Source organism: Chionomys nivalis, chromosome 20 (genome assembly GCF_950005125.1).
Source record: "Chionomys nivalis chromosome 20, mChiNiv1.1, whole genome shotgun sequence".
Taxonomy (NCBI): domain Eukaryota; kingdom Metazoa; phylum Chordata; class Mammalia; order Rodentia; family Cricetidae; genus Chionomys; species Chionomys nivalis.
The window spans coordinates 49,566,414-49,578,789 of record NC_080105.1 but is presented as its reverse complement, the minus strand read 5'-3'; positions in this window follow the sequence as shown (position 1 = coordinate 49,578,789).

Below are 12,376 nucleotides of genomic sequence, written 5' to 3'. Positions count from 1 at the left end.
TTTAAGCTCTGAAAAGAACTAAGTAATTTTCATGTTTAGTCTTAAATTAACCCAAAACAGTTTCTTGTTGGAGAATTGTTATTAGTGGTTTCCATCAGCAGATACATGAAAAAAACTATGGTCTATATGTACAATGGAATATGATTCAGTCATAGAGAAGAATGGTATTCTAACATTTAAGGTAAAATAGATGAATCTGGAAATGCAGTAAGTGAAATAAACCAGCCACAGAAAGACAAGGATTTATGTGTAAAGGTAGAGGTTAGATTTGTTGGTAGCACTTTGATTGTTTTGATTGTTTGTTTATTGAGACGAGGGCTCGTGTAGCCCAGGCTAGACTTCCACTTGCAGTAGTCTTTTACTCGGTCTCCCGAGAATGGGGATCTTAAGTGTACACCATCATTCCCAGATAGAATGTGGGATTTGGTCAATAGGTGCTATGTTCATATATGAAAGTATAATGAATCTCATTAATTTGCATATTAATACATTTAACGGAAAAGATTGCTATTGATGGGTTATGTGCAATAATGTATCTGCCGATAATCCTGAGTGCCTGTTTTATAATTAATATTGCCCTGTAAAACACAACATATTTACCCCCTGTGTCAGCAAAGCCTGAGCTTACCAGAAGAGCAAACCCCAGGACAACTAATGAACAGTCACAGGTTTAGAGTGGAAACTGACCACACACACTACGAGCGTGCTCACGGGCAAAGAAGAAAGATCCGACTATAAGACGGTGTGCAAAGTTCTCTCCAGGCCACCTCAGCGGATGGCTGCGTCAGAGGCCCACAACCAGATGAAACCGTCGGCGTGAGGGAACCCACTTCCATCATTCATTCTGAACTCACTTCCATTCTTCTTGATTTGATTAAGCTGTTTAACATTTCCCAAAATGTTCACGTGTAACCGTTGGTGTAAAGACATCGGGGTGGGAGTAAAAGCGTTATCAGGAAATGATAATCAAAATAATGATAATTATTACCAAAAATAAAAACGTAGTCTCTTGCATAAGAAGTTAGCCAGAACTGTTCCAACGTCTTATCAGTTTGTAATCCCATGAATCAATGAACAGTTCATGAGCAATTAATGGGGTGAAGTCATCTGTGTTGCAAAATTGTGAGAGGATTTGTTAGCACGGAAGAAGCGGCCTTTGCTTGGGGATAATGGTGTAAGTGGGATTTCGGTTAAACCACAGCAACAACAACCTGCTGCAGAGACAGGTTTGTCCTGGCTACTTTTATGTCAACTTGAAACAATCTAAAGCCATCTGAGAGGAGGAAACCTCTGTTGAAAAGATGCCTCCATAGGATGCACTGTAGGCGAGTCTGTATGGCATTTTCTCAATTAGTAATTGATGGGGGAGGACCCCTGGGCTCGTGGTCCTGGGTTCTCTAAGAAAGCGGGCAGAACAAGCCACGAGGAGCAAGCCAGTCACAGCTCTCTCCATGGCCTCTGTATCAGCTCCTGCCTCCAGGCTCCTGCCCTGTTTGATTTTGTCCTGACTTCTTCCAGTGATGGACATGATGTGTAGGTGTAAGCCACACAAACCCTCTCCTCCCCACCTTGCTTTTTGGTCACGGTGTTCCATCACAGCAATAGTGACCCTGACTAAGACACAGCTGAAGGGTAGTTCAGGATGTGTTTCTGGGGTTTGAGGTCAGAACCTTGTGTGTGCTAAGCATATGCCTACTACTGAAATACACCAGCCTCCTTAAGGTTACTTCATTAAAAGGAAGAAATAGCTTTTGTCATACATGAAATATTCTTTGTCAATGACTAAAATACAAAAGTTAAGCATCTTTGTTCTCATAATTAACCAATACTCTAAAGACACCAGACTTACTTATATGTTTGTAGAATAATATTAATGTAAATTAGAGATAAAAAGGTAAAATTTCTTAGAATTTCCCAAGACATTCAGAAGAGAAATTAGAGATCTGGGGGTTTGTTTGATGGTGGTGTTTACCAAGCAAGTACAAGACCCTGAGGTTTCAACCCCAGAAAGATCAGAAAAAGGAGGAGAAAAAAACAGAAGACAGAGGGTAATGAAGAATTAAGTTCTAATGAGTTTACACACTCTGCCCTGGAGGCTGAGGGTCACAAGGCCTTGAGGGCAGGAAGCAATATGAAGAAGGCATCATTAGGAACAATTCTCCTCCCCATTTCCCTTCTCCCCTCTTTCCTTCCCCCTCCTGCCCCCCCTCGTCTTCCCTCCCTCTCCTCTTACCTCCCCTTCTGTTGAGTGCTAGTGTCGAACCCAGGGTCTTGGCCAGGTGTGAGGCAATGCACATATATAATCCTAATACAACACACTGAAAATTAAAGGGAATCGACACCCCAAATTCCAGGGCCTAGCACATGTTATGTAAGTGCTCTAAGACGCCCCAACCCAGAACAACTCTCTGAGGAATGAAGCTACTTACACACACACACACACACACACACACACACACACACACACTCTCACACAGCCTCAGCACATAGCCCCATTGACCTTGAACTCTTCCTGCCTCACCCTCTCAGGTGCCAGGATTACTGGCGTGTGCTTTTAAGTCCTGCTTGATAACTGTTAACCTTTGAGCCTCCTATATGTCCGTGACAGACTGTACGCAGGCTTAATACATACTCTTTCTTTAGTTCTCAACGTCTTTCTGCAAAGTGCGTGTGGATCCTATTTCACCAACAGGAAACCTGTTCCACAGCCTGTGTCTCTCTGCAGGCCACCCTGGTACCAACTCTCCTGCCTGTAGCTGCAGTGTTTGCCTCTGAAGCTGACCTACCCTGGCTGGAATTATAGCGTCCCTGCCTGCTGTGGCAAGAGAGGGCTGGAGGGAAAGGCCTGGTGGTGGGGAGTGTACTCCTTCCTGGAGCACAAGGGGCATGGCCCTGGGTTTACGTATTTCTATTTCTTCACAATTACTTGCCTCTTTACTGACCACGTGGCCCGGGAAGGTCTCCTTACCTTCTCAACCTCAAAAGGCTTGGCGAAGGAATTACGAAACAGGGCTCAGAATAGGCACAGCTGTGTAAGACGGGAATTCCACAGCCAAGATGCTTGGCCCTCACCTCCCATGTGTCATTAACCATTTTCCCATCTGTACTTCCTTCTCACCTACCCTACCCAACCCAACCTTCAAGGCTGCCGGGGACCTGTCCTGTATGGTTACTGCTAGCACCGGGGATGGACAGATTAGTCTAGACACACTTTCTTGGGAGCATGATCGGAAGGCGCCGCAAATGTTTTCTGGACTTGGAATAGACCTGGATTTCCACATCTCTAAAGAGCAGGCCTGGTAATGTGGCTCAGTTGATGGGGTGTTTAGCCAGAATGCACTAGGCCCTGGGTTCTGTCCCCAGTACCATATATGCCAGACACAGTGACGTAGACCCATAAACCCAACTCTCAGGAAATGGCAGCAGCAAGGACATCAGAGATTCAAGGTCCTCAGTGTCATAGTGACTTCAAGCCTAGCCTGTGTTAAGTTCCCTGCCCCCACCAAAAGAGTATTTTTGATTTTTTTTCTGCATACAAGTGTCAAACCAAATCTCCAGTGTTCCTCAAAGTTGTATGTGTGTTGTGAACTAGGTAGGTACGATGAATAACCAGGCCAGCTCAAGAATAACACTTGTATTTTAATAGGTATAAGGGAGAAAAACTCACATCACAAGAGTGGGAGGTCAGACTTCCTATATGTCTGGAGGGCACCGTGCAGAGAGAGAGAGCGCACTTGGGTCCTTCCAGTTTTTCTACCTGGGCCCCAGGTAGCCACACCCTAACCAGATGTGATTGGTTGATAGAGTTTCCCCATCATCTCCCCTTTTGTCTAAACAAGATCGATCCAGACCCAATACAACTATATACAATAGGAACAGATACCAAATATAAAATTACAAACAATAAACAATATTAAGCAAGGAACGCATAACAAAAGTTTTACTAAACATTCTATTTCAAGGAGTCTAACTATTGCAATGAAATTAAGCTTGGCTAAATCATGAGGAAGGTAAACTACAATTATCTAATCTTCAACTCCATCAAAGATCTAAGAAGGGAAACAATATTACTTGAGTGAATAGGAAGTGCAATCGAGAAACTTCCAAAATGTGCAACAAATGAGAGAGACAACTGACTAGCTGGGCAATCACCCAAAGTCTCATTTGCAATGTTGAAGCAACCAACTTTGGCTAAGGCCTAACATAACTGACATACCATTTTCAAAGGTAAGAAACTTTACAAAACTGTCTTACCCTGTCTTGGCAGGATATGACAGTCTTGTTTTATCCATTTACGGATACTCTGTATCTCTGTCAGTGGTTGAGGTAAGGGCATTTCTTTGCCCAAAGGCCAGTTCTGCCAAGAAGAAAAGCTCCAGGTGGAGTGTCCTTGGTGCTCAACATTCTCTCAGGAATAGATCAGTGTTGCCAGGAGTGATGTGTCTCACTACCATGGAACTCTAAGTTAGATTAAATGCCATTTTCTACAGCACTTTGAAGAGGTGTCCTTTCTCTGTACTCAGTAGCCATTTCTCTCCTGAACATCTTCTAGTGTGGAGCTTAGGTCAAATGCAATCACCACCTGATCATTTTTATTAGTTTGCTTTGTTTTCATTGTTTGTTGCTTGTTTGTTTGAGACAGGATCTCACTATGTAGCCCCGACTGTCCTAGACTTTGCTCTGTAGACCAGGCTGACCTTAGACTCACAGAGATCCGCTTGCCTCTGCCTCCCAAGCACTGGGATTAAAGGCATATTTGCATCACTATGGCCAGCTTGCTGCCTGATTTTCCAAATAGAGTTTTATCAGAACACAGCCACACTCATTGTGTTGAAGGCTGGTTTCATACCAGAATTGTATGTCAGCAGCTTTCTCTCAGTGAAGAATACCTAAGATGCACAATTTATCCCAAGGAAAGGTTTATTAGGACTCATGGTTTCAGCCTCTCATTTCTTGGCCACAGTTCTTTGGGCCTGTGGCAGCGCAGACCATCATGGTAGGACCGTGTGTCAGTGGAAACAATTTACCCTCAAAGCACACAACCAGAAAAAGAAGGGAAGGAGGGGGAGAGAAAAAAAGGGAAGGGGAAAAGAAGGAGGAAGACAGGAGAAGAGAAAGGAGGGGGAAAAGAGGGAAGAGGAAAGGAAAGGAGAAGAGGACAAGGAATAAGAGGGGAGGGGAAAGAAGAGGGAAGGAGAGAAAAAAGGGAGAGAGAAAAGAGGGAAGGAGAGGAAAAAAGGAGGTAGAGAAGAGAGGAGGGGGAAGGAGAGGAGGGGGAAAGAAGGATAACAAAGAGGAGAGGAGAGTGGAGGGGAGGGGAGGGGAGGGGAGGGGAGGGGAAGATGGAGAGGAGAGGAGAGGAGAGGAGAGGAGAGGAGAGGGGAGGGGAGGGGAGGGGAAGGTGGAGAGGAGAGGGGAGGGGAGGGGAGGGGAGGGGAGGGGAGGGGAGGGGAGGGGAGGGGAGGGGAAGGTGGAGAGGAGAGGAGTGAGGTCAGGGTACCAAAACCTCCTTCAAGAACACACTGTGGGTGACCTAATTCCTCCCACTAGACTCTACTTTGAAGAGTCTTGCCAGGGACCAAGGCTTTAGCACACAGGCCTTTGGGAGAACATTCCAGACACACACCATGGATGATGGCAGGGACAGAACTATGATGGCGCTTGTGCAGCCTCCGTGCCTGAAATACCACCTAGCTCTTTACCAGAAAATCTGTTAGCCACCTGCCCTGACGGGCACACCTTGGCCCTCAGCAGTCAGCAGGTGCCCGAGGGTAAGGAGAGGGATTGACTCCCTGCTGGTGCGCTTAGAGGAGATCCCTGACCTCAACCAGTAGGGTGCGAAGGACTCCATAGATAACACAGATGCAATCTTCTTCGCGCCTGGAAAGGGGGTCCACGGTGTGGCTTGAATACAGAGGCAGATGAGGCTGTTCAACTCCTAATATGGACATCAGCTTGAAATCGCAAAGTAGAGCAGCTCGTCAGGGTTCTGAAAAGTCCAACTATTTACAGGAGATTCGCCCGCCCACGGAGTGCTCCTGAGAGTGTCTGTGACGTCCTGGAAAAGCACACAGTTGGGCAGTGGGGAGCGGAAACCTGACAAGAGCTGTGGAAACTGACCTCCGTCTGAGAAGTTCACCGGCAGGGTCCACAGATGTTGTGATAGGAGCGGTGGGCTGCATTCCTGGCGCCCTGCTGCTGGCATGGCTAGCTTATGCCCCGAAATAATTACACGGAAACTGTATTCTTTTAAACACTGCCTGGCCCATTAGTTCCAGTCTCTTATTGGCTAGCTCTTACATATTGATCTAACCTATTTCTAATATTCTGTGTAGTACCACGAGCTGGCTTACCAGGAAAGATCTTAACTTGTATCTGTCTGGAGTGGGAGAATCATGGCGACTGCTTGACTAGGCTTCTTTCTCCCAGCATCCTGTTCTGTCTACTCTGCCTACCTAATTTTCTGTACTATTAAAGGGCTAAGGCAGTTTCTTTATTTAACCAATGAAATTAAATCCTCCATCATTTCCCCTTTTTCTGTTTAAACAAAAAGGAAAGGCTTTCACTTTAACATAATAGGATTACATATAACAAAAGTTATCAAGCAAGAATTACAGTTACAATCTTTATATCTATTTTATCCTTTATCATAACCAAGGAAAACTATAACTAACCATTCTTCAATTCCATCAAAGACTCCAGAAGGATATAATATTACCTAAGTAAACAAGAACTAAGAAACTTCAAACTCTAGAAATGACAGAGACATCTCGCTGCCTGTACAGTCACCCAAAGTTCTTTTGTACCGTTGGGGCATCCTACTTCGGCCTTCAGGCCCATAGTATCCAGCAGACATTTCCATGAAGCAGGAATTTCAAAGACAGGGAATGTACAAAAACATGCTATGGGGGGGGGGCTAATTATAGGTTTCTGGTAGCTTCCATTACAATAGTGGAAGCTTGGATTGCCATGGAAACAAGAGTTGCTTTCAGTACAAGAGGGCTATCTCCTGCTCACACTAGTAAATATTTGTACTTGCCCCCTCCCCCAGCCGCCTTTTTTTCCCCCCAACTCCTAGCTGGATAGAACAACTTCAGATGCGTGCTTGTTTGTTGCTTTACCTCAATTATTTACGGGAACGCAGCACTCAGGGCCACTTCCTGTTTAGGAGAGGATGGAGTGTTTAGGAAAATGTGCCGTGAAGGCTTTCCAACCTTTTGCTGTCAACCCCACCCCAGTCACAACACAGCTAGATGACCCCAAGGTGACCCCACCAAATCCACGTCACCTCCTTTCTGGTCTGAACTCTTAGCAAAATAGCTTCATAGATAATAGGTTTTGTTTACCAGGAATGGAACCTAAGACCTTGTTCATACAAGGCAAGTGCTCTACCATTGAGCTATGTCCCCAAGGAGGAAAGAATTCAGTGTATGTGGACTTAACCGTGTCACAGGAGTTTGGGGTTCTCCCAAGCTCCAGTGTTACAGATGAGGCAACTGGCTCGAAGAAGTCAAACGCCTCGCTTAGTTGCCCTTGGCCACGGCTAGAATCCTGGGTTGTGTCACTACTAACCCAGAATGTCAGAGCCTTTGAGCAGATGTGCTCCAGATGTGTTCTATTTATCTCACCCCCCCCCCACACACACACCTACCTCTGTCAGCTAGAGAGTGGCAGTGGGCCAGGATGCTCCCCTGATAGCCAACTGCTTTGGGCATCTCTGAGAATGGAGTGACCTGTCCTCTCAGGCAAGACAGTATAGAGAAAGGTGAGAGTCAAATGCCTTTAACAGCTGCAAAGTCCAGGGGTCAATATGTTCCCCCAGCCAGGAGGTGTGACCTTTGACAGCAAGCATCCCTCTCCTGAGTAGTTCTGAATGACTTGGGAGCAAAAAGGCTGAGGAGAGATTTGACAGTCACAAGACTCAAGGGAGGGCTTTCTGTTCCAACGAGGGGAGAGACAAGTGGATAAAAAAATCATTTGAGGTCTTTGGAACAGTGCAGAGCCACAAGCCTTGCTATGAACCTGTGAAGACGAGGGGGCAGGCGGGGGATGGTGCAGGAGGGTGAGAGTTCCAGGAAGCCGCTTGGCATACAGATCTGCCAACCAAAGCATCCCTTCTGACCTGCAGACTGTGGTGTTTTTGAAACTGTGTGGGCTGGATGGGTAGCAAGCCAATGAAATTTTATCAGCTTTGGTCCTTGGTAAGACAAGCATTGGGTTCTCCGTACATTGCTGGAAGGGGACAACAGACACCAAGGACCTGGTGCCGGTGACCTGCTGAAACTCGGGGTCTAAGAATCATTCTCAGAGTGTGACACCATTTCTCCAAGACCCCCTGGGAGGGCAGCATTGTGGTTAACATTGGCAATTACAAACCTACAAAGAGGGCTTCCATTTTATCCACACTAACCACATCGGTTCTTTCTGCCAATCTCACACGGAATGTACACCTCCTGTGGAGAACATTTTAGCCATCTTTAAAATAAAATTATGTCACCAGGAGGTCTTGCTGCTGAGCTAAACATCATCTCTCCTGCTAACTTTGTGGAAGATACCTTTGACAGGTGGGTTACGGTAACAACTCCCTCCTCCAGGGTCTTACCTGTCCCTTGTCTATCAAGAGACACTTCTGGTGCCTTTTGTGTCCAAAACCAAAGCTGCTCTCTCTCTTTCTCATGTTGTCAGTGCCCTATGTATGGGACATTTTTGAAACCCACACCAAAGGGTCTTATTACGGGATCCGTCTTTCCACATCACAGTATAATGTCTGTATTGGTCCTCACACAGCCAAGGGTAACTTTAGAATGGAGGGAGTGGCTGACTGTGGCTCTGCCAGATAAGGGTTCACAATGGGTCTTTTTTCTCCAGGTAGCAGGAGGTGAGGTAACTCAGCTCCACAGAGCCCACTCAGTGCTCTGTATTTTGCTGATCCCTCTCCACAATTCCTCCTCCTCCTCCTCTATCTTCTTCTTCTTCTTCTTCTTCTTCTTCTTCTTCTTCTTCTTCTTCTTCTTCTTCTTCTTCTTCTTCTTCTTCTTCTTCTTCTTCTTCTTCTTCTTCTTCTTCTTCTTCTCTGGTGTGGAAGATCACAGAGCCCCTCACCTGTCAGGCAGGGGCTCTGTTCTGCAGAACCACACCTCCGATTGACTTCCTTAATTTCTAACAAGAGCTGTGGACTCAGTCACTCCTGAAAAGGTGGTAAGATAGGTCAAGGGACAGTCAAGATGTCACCATTCTTGTCTGTGACTAAAATCAGACAGGAAACTGTGTGCCCTGTAGATAAAGGAAGGCTGGGGCCGGGGAAATGACCTCAGATGTGTTTGTATTGCTATAAATCCTTCGGTGGGGAAAACGTTTGATGCAGTTAGAATGAGGTGAAAGGGCAAATTTATAAACCATGCATCATTTGCATGGGTGACGTGAGACACACCCATGTTGTGGGAAGTGATACTGAAGCTATGTTTACTAGGTGAGAAACGCCTGGCTCAGGATGAAGGCGGAGAAGGGTGTCCTGTGGTGCTGCAGAAGGAAGGTGTGCTCAATGTAAACATTGGTGCACCTGTTACCCTGGACAGTGCAGCCCCCGAGAAGCCAGCACAGATGTGAGAGCGGATGCTGCCTAGGTCATTCACCATGATGTTAGGAGTGGGTCTCTCTCCTCGGGAGCTTGCAGTGAGCTGGAAGGCTCCAGGGTCTCTCCACAGAGCCTGCCCACAACACAACTTCTGTTGGGGTCAAAAGGAAGTGAACTGACATAGTCATCTGTTTTGGGTTATAGTCATTGTCATTATTTTTTAAAATAAGCAAACAAGCAAATTAAACTGCCAAAGAGCTTCCAGGATGTCTGAAAGGGAACAGGCACTCCTCAGGCCACAGAAAAAAAGTAAGGGCTGAAGCTCCGTGTCCCAGTGTTGGCTGGAAGAGTTTCAAGGCTGTCTCTTTTCTGTGTCCTCAAGCTTAAGTGCAAGGGTTGGACGTGGGCAACTGGAAAATGGTGTGCACTCTCCCAGCAAGCATGAGGACTGGGCACTGTCCCCAGCACCACAAAGTAAAATAAAACTAAACAGAAGAAAAAAAGAACCGACAACTTGGATTAAAATAGCTCTATTTTCCTACATTATGGATACCTTTAAAAGTACAAAATTATGACAAGGGCATGAAAGATGCTGGCACAAAAACAGGGGGCAGTGAACGATCTCACAGAGCAACTTAGCTCATCAAAGTAAGATCTTATATATAACGAGTATAGTAAACATTTTATAAATATATTTTTGTGTCAGAAATGCCTCTAATACACATTTCAAGCACTTTTTAAAAGAAAGAATAGACATTTCCTAGAGCAGTTTTAAAAAGACCTATTTTTATATCTTTGTTAATTTTTTAATCATGTGTGGGTATAGGCCAGAGTCATTAGAGCCTGTGGGGCTGGAGTTACAGCCGTTACCAGCTGATGTGGGGGTGGAGACCAAACTCAGGTCCTCTACCAGACCAGTGCATGCTCTTCCACTGCTGAGCCATCCCTCTGGCCCTAAGAGCCCTCTCATGTCTATCGAAAAGTCAGTTGGCAGGCCCAGAGTTCCCCTTACACCTCTGTTCCTCTACAGCTCCCCTCTTTCTACCTTGCTTGGGATGTAGTGAGTTTGCTCATGGGTGTGACAGCAATGTTGCTTAGAAGACGGTTTGAGGAGGTAGAAGCAGGAGGATCTCTGTGAGTTCAAGGCCAGCCTAGTCTACAAGAGCAAGTTCCCAAGACAGGCTCTAAAACTACAGAGGAATCCTGTCTCAAAAAACAAAATCAGAAGATGGCTTGAGAAAGGTGGGAAATCTTTAAAGGCCCCCCTCGCCGTCTCTGGAAAAACAAAGAACCCCCTTCCAAAGGGCTTTCCACCTGAGCAGAGGCAGCCACCTTGCTGCTGACCCACACCCCCAGTTCTGGAAACCTTAAGTGATTTATTAAACCCCCAATAGCAAATCATTCAGCAAAAAGCGTTTTCATTCCCATGGCATCCTACTTGAGTCACGTAATAACCCCATGAGTCGGCCACTCTCATCTGAAACACAAGAAAGCAAATCTAAACACAAGGTAAACAGAGAGAGGAGAACAAACTTCCTGGTGTCCAACCCTGGTCTCTTAATGGGACACATAGCTCTTGCGTGACTATTCTCTGAATTGGAAGCTCCTCGGAGGGGCTGGAAGCCCAAAGAAAGGAAATCCTATTTTAGAGATCAAAGAAACTTGATCCCCATTACCAAAGAACGCACTGAAAATAGAATGTATTTGGAAGGAAGTTGAATAGATCCATGAACAAGTCCATGATACATTATTAAAAGCAAGTTTCTATCATTGGAACCTGCTCCTATGGGCAGCCATTGCTTCCTCATGCCTGTGTCGGAGAGAGTCACAGGCTGGGCACATCCAGACCTGCCTGCAGCCAGTACAGAGCCACTTTCCTTTTCCTCAGAGCACCGTGCAGGGACCATGAGAGGAACTGAAGATAATCCACCAGTCTCAAACACTAACGTTCTGTCTTAATCTTTACCCACTCATTCCTGCAGGGTTTATAGACTTCATATTATAGCTCCAGACAAATTTGTTTGCCACTTACTTGGGGGGCAAGGTGATATTATTAATTTTGATATGTCTTAATAATTATGCTAATATACCCATCCTAATACAATACAATCCTGTACCAGATTGGTGCGCTATATGGCACTGTTCCTCCATTTTTGAACATAATTATTTCCAGTGTCACATAGTCAAAACAGTATATTAGACCAAGCTTCATGGGTGTCCTTTGCCACACCTATTGTTTCTCAGGGTGTGTGTGTGAGTGTGCAATTCACACACCTCGTCCAGCTGGCCAGTGCAAGTGTCCAGTCTAGATGGAGGCCTAGACAATATACGATGCGTTAACTTCTAAGGAGATAGGAACAACTGTCTGCTCCCCTTAGACACCTTACTGAGGACAGACATAAGAAACAATCCCACGAGTCTAGTTTGGAGAATTAAACAATGAATTTAACTAGGGTTACTTAGAGGAGTGCGGGTGAGGGGTGACCTATGGGAGCACGGTCAGCCATATCACAGAAGCAAAGTCCCTGTCACCACAGCATCTGCTAATAGCCCCTACATCCTCTGGGAGACGCAGGGCTGTGAGCTTTGCATCTTGGTAGGATCTAACTTCAAGACAGGACCAGCCATGGCATGCCATGAGAGGCACTGTCCCACGGAATGCTCCGATAACCCCAGCTGAGGTTTTTCTCATTTATTTTTGAAAACTGGATAATTTCCTTTTAACAGGAGGCCCCTTTAGGTCCTCAGTCACAGTCACACGGCCAGGGTCTGGCCCACGTCTCTTTCCTTGGGCTTTTCTCA